The following is a 4807-nucleotide window of genomic DNA, read 5'->3' on the forward strand; positions in this document are numbered from 1 at the left end:
CACTTAGATTTGGCAGCTCTGGGAGATTCTTTTGAGGAGGTGTCATTTGGGCTGTGTTTGAGCAGTAGATATTACTAATCTGTTTAGAAATAGAGAAGGACAATGAGAAGAAATTCAGAGGGTGAAAGGTACCAAGTATAGTTTAGGAACAAGAAACAATCATCATAGATACATTTATTAAACCTAGAATATGTACCAGGAACTAATCCTTGTGAATATTAACAAATTGATCTTTATAATGACAGTATGAGTAGGTGCCATCATTGTTATCCCCATGTGAGGGATTAAGAAATTGATGCACAGAGAATTTAAAAAACTTGTCAAGGTCATTCAGCTAGTAAGTTGGAAAAGAAGGGTTTTAGTTTAGGCTACATGATGCCAGGACTCACGCTCTTAACAACATCTCTGTAGGGTCATATTAGACTCACACTTAGTAATAATTAAAGAAAATGTGTGAATGAGAGTGAAGGGAATAAGGTCACACTAAAACTTTAAAGGAGACAGTGGAAAGTCTTAATATCATGGCTAAGAATAGTTGAAATTTTTTAAATGGAAGACAAGTTATTTAACAACTATGATGAGAACAGAACAATTATAACTATGCTTACATTACACAGTATAAGCAAATGCATATTATTTATGGGATTGCAAATAAGGAAACTGGCTCTAGCTAACTTAAGAAGAAAAGAAGTGCAGAATTGAAAAATGAAGCCTAGGAAAGGGGAGGAACTAGACAGTTTTGGTCATCTACACTGAAAGATCTTCCTGGCACAACTTCTCACCTGGAAGGCAGACATTAACAATGACAGCCACTAGCGGCTCACAGTTTTGATGTCTTTGTCTAATTTTAAATCCCTGAAAGAGGTTACTTTTTGGCCTCAGTTTGAGTTAAGAGTTCATACTTGGACCAACAATCATATCTGGCTTGAAGTCCAAAGACACAGAAAACCGGCGTGTCAGTGTATCAGGGTTCGTTCTGAAAGCAAAGAAGATGAGCAAAGCTGGAAAGACATATCAACTTTAATACTCAATGATTTGAAAAGCCTCAATGTGGACAATGAATAAAAGGGAGATACTGGATGTGAGGAGAACAGCCACATTGCAGTGATGATGATCTTAGAGTTTGGTAACAAGTGTTTATATGAGGGTAATGTATGTTGAAATGGAAAATTAAGAAGTATGTGATTATCAGACATGGGGACAGAATTTTTAAAAAGTCAAGAGTCAATAGTCATGCTGAAGTTTTCAGCTCAAGTGACATGGAATATATTATTATACACTCATTCCTTGCTGTTCAAACTCAGCCAGCATTCACAGACACCACACTGGGGAAATAAACAGCACCCGTGCTAGGGTTTACCTGTTGAAGACTGCCTTCCTGGCACACTTTGCAGGTCTTGTTTAAAGTTGACATAAACTTGCTATGGTATATGTGTTACATTTTATATATAAGTTTCACCTATAATAGTATTTTTAAAAATTATTTCTCTAACTACAGGTCCTGTTTGGGTTAGATGGAAGAAATTCTACTATATTAAAAATATCATCAATAAAGATATTTATTTTCTAAAAGCTCCCACTCTAGATGGGATAACATGAAAGTCACTAGAATTCAAAATATATGAGACAACATTTGTATGCAAGTGACTTGTAATCTGGAAAGGAATCAGAACCTAAAAGATAAATTGTGAGCCAATGAATAAGATAGACAATATATGATACAGCAATTCAGAAGAGGCTGGGATAGTCAGAAAATACTTTATAGAAAAAATGATAGGACTAAAAGTGAATCTTATGAAAGGGATTCTGACAAGATTCAGATAGTGTAAGATTCCTAAATAACTGTTTATATATTGGATGGACATGAGGAAGTCTTGGATAACAATGTTGGAAATAGAAAGTAACACTTAACCTACTCTATGTGCCAAGCACCATGAGAGATACTTCAGTAAGTCATGTCATTTCATTCTCCCCCAAATTTCCAGCTGCCTTAGTCTATTCAGGCTGGTGTAAGAAGACACCATAGACTGGGTAGCTTATAACAACAGAAACTTATTTATCACATTTCTAAAGGCTAGGAAGTCCAAGGTCAGGGTGCCATCATCGTTAGTTTGTCGTGAGGGCCCTCTTCCGGATACAGACTGCCAATTTCTTGCTGTGTCTTCACATGGTGGAAGGGGCCAGGGAGCTCTCTGAGGTCTCTTTTGTAAGGGCATGAATTCCATTCATAAGGACTCTACCCTCAAGACCTAATCCCTTCTCCCAAATCCCCACCTCCTGATACCATCACCCTGGGAGTTATTTTAACATATGAATTTGAGGGAGACACGAACTTTCAGACCCAGCACCAACCAAGATGCAATTTATTATCTCCATTTTATAGATGATAAAACTGACTGAGAAATAAGATATCTTGTTAAGGATCACAAAGATGGAGATAGTCAGAGCCCAGATCACAGTAGGCCAAATTCTTTGGGCTGCACCTCCTGGTTTTTCAAATGACAGGCTAACACAAATTTTATACTACACAGGTTTTACCTTTAGTCTCTCTAACAATTTTTCAAATACATTTATTCCCCAGACTACCAAATATTCAACTTCAAGCTTCAGTCTACCTTAGATATTTCATATTTAACTAAAGTTTCAATTTTCAAGTCAATGTTCCTAGCCACAGGCTTTCTCTCTAGTTCCAAACCTACATTGCCCATTGTCCATTGGACATTCCTATCTTTCCTCCATATCTGTATTTTAGCTTCATAATAATTGGCACCGAGAAGTCTCTTTTCCTCTTAGAAACTCATTCCCAAAATAGTTATTTCTGCAGAAGTGTCTACCAAGTCCCCAGTTATCCAGACCCAAAAAATCAGTCACATTGGCATCTTCTTTTTCTTTTATCCTTTGGACTAAATAACAAATCAGTCTGAGAATTTATCCTTTGGACTAAATAACAAATCAGTCTGAGAATGCTTTTCACAGTCATTGAAACCTTGCAATTCCCATTGGTTCCAATTATCACCTCCTATTTTAGGCATTCCTCTGATATTATTTGCTTAAGAAGCTGTTGAGTAGCTGTCCTTATGGTCCTGAGTAAATTATCTCTATCATTCACTACCATAACATTCTGGTTTTTTCCTAGCACTTTTAACAGTAGAAAATTTTATTATTTACTTGTTTTATTATTTAATATCTGTCTGTCTACTAAAATGTAACTTTTGTAAAAGCAAGGATTACTTCTTCATTCTACCACCTATGCCCCTCTCAATGTCTGACACAGATGTGCTTAATAAATATAGCCAAGTGAATAGTCTTTCCAAAATTCTACTTCCCATTTCTCTTCACAATACTTCCTACATCCAGCTCTCAGAGAAATGTTTCTTGAAGTATAGCTCTAAGAAGCCATTTTTCTAGTTTAATCATCTAGTGTTAACTTATTGCCTATTAAGTTAGCTATTAACTACTACTAGTTCCAGCATTCAGACGCATAGGGTCCTCTGCAATGTGAATACAAACGACACTTCTATGTACAATTCCCTTACTCTCTTTGTCTCTAAATCAAATGCTGTTTAATTTCCTGTCTCTATGTCTTCTCTGTGTGTTTGTCGCATCTTCCAGAGTGTCTTGTCCCTGTATCAGACGGTTTAAACTACATTTTTCTCTAGTAATGAATAGATTCCAACCCTTAGTGGGTTAAAACCACAGAGGTGTATTTCCCACTCACATTCCTGCTTACCATGTTTGCCTGTGGCTTTGTTCCATGCCCCTCCATTCTCAGAATAAGCTAATAGAGCAACTTTTCTCTGGAACACAACAGTCACTTGGCAGAAGGAACAGAGAGAAAGTGGGACTCTGAAAGTTTTTTCTTGGAAATGGTGAACATTTTATTAATGAAAGGCAGTTATTTGACAAAATCTGACCTAAATGGGGTAAGGAGTATAATACCTCTCCATGTTCTGGCCCAGTACGGAGAAGTAGTGAATATTTTCACTGTAATACTGTGTTAGTCTGTTCTCACACTGCTAATAAAGACACATTTGAGACTGGGTAATTTATAAAGGAAAAAGGTTTCATAAACTCACAGTTCTGCATAGCTGGGGAGGCCTCACAATCATGACGGAAAGCGATTAAGGAACAAAGTCACGTCTTACATGGCGGCAGACAGGAAAGAGCGTGTGCAGGGGAATTCCCATTTATGTAACCATCAGATCTCCTGAGACTCATTCACTACCATGAGAACAGTATGAGAGAAACTGCCCTTATGATTCAATTATCTCCACCTGGCCCCACCCTTAACATGTGGGGATTATTACAGTTCAAGGTGAGATTTGGGTGGGAGACACAGCCAAACAGTATCAAATATCATCTACTTCACCTATCTCAGTCATTAAAATGCTAATTATCCAAGACTGTACTTTCAGGGATCATTTCTATAGTTTGTTACCAGAGTAGTTTCTCTGAACGTGTAGAGCACTAAAATGCTAATTATCCAAAGAGACCCATGCCACTAAGATGCTTTTCCCCATTCTGCCAGCCAATATTACATTGAAAACACAAAGCATATTACTTAAACCTATCTTCTAACCTTATTTTTCTCTACTTTTCTTATTCCATCATTCCCCAAAACCCCATATTCTGATTGCAAGTTTTACTAAGACCTGGTGGCTATGGCATGTAACACTCAGCAAAATGCCTTGAACACAGTAGATGTTAATAAATGTTTATTGAATATAGTTGATTTAATCACATGTAAGGAGACATTGAATACTTCTATGCTAAGAAGGATATGAACAAACTATATTTCAAGCTGATT

At 36.9% G+C, this 4807-nt stretch overlaps 1 pseudogene; it reads left to right on the forward strand.

Annotated features, from left to right (window-relative positions):
* Positions 1-4399: 4399 nt before the first annotated feature.
* LOC123575058 (small nucleolar RNA U3) lies at positions 4400-4478 on the forward strand (annotated as a pseudogene).
* Positions 4479-4807: the final 329 nt, after the last annotated feature.

This window comes from Macaca fascicularis, chromosome 7 (genome assembly GCF_037993035.2).
Source record: "Macaca fascicularis isolate 582-1 chromosome 7, T2T-MFA8v1.1".
Lineage (NCBI taxonomy): Eukaryota > Metazoa > Chordata > Mammalia > Primates > Cercopithecidae > Macaca > Macaca fascicularis.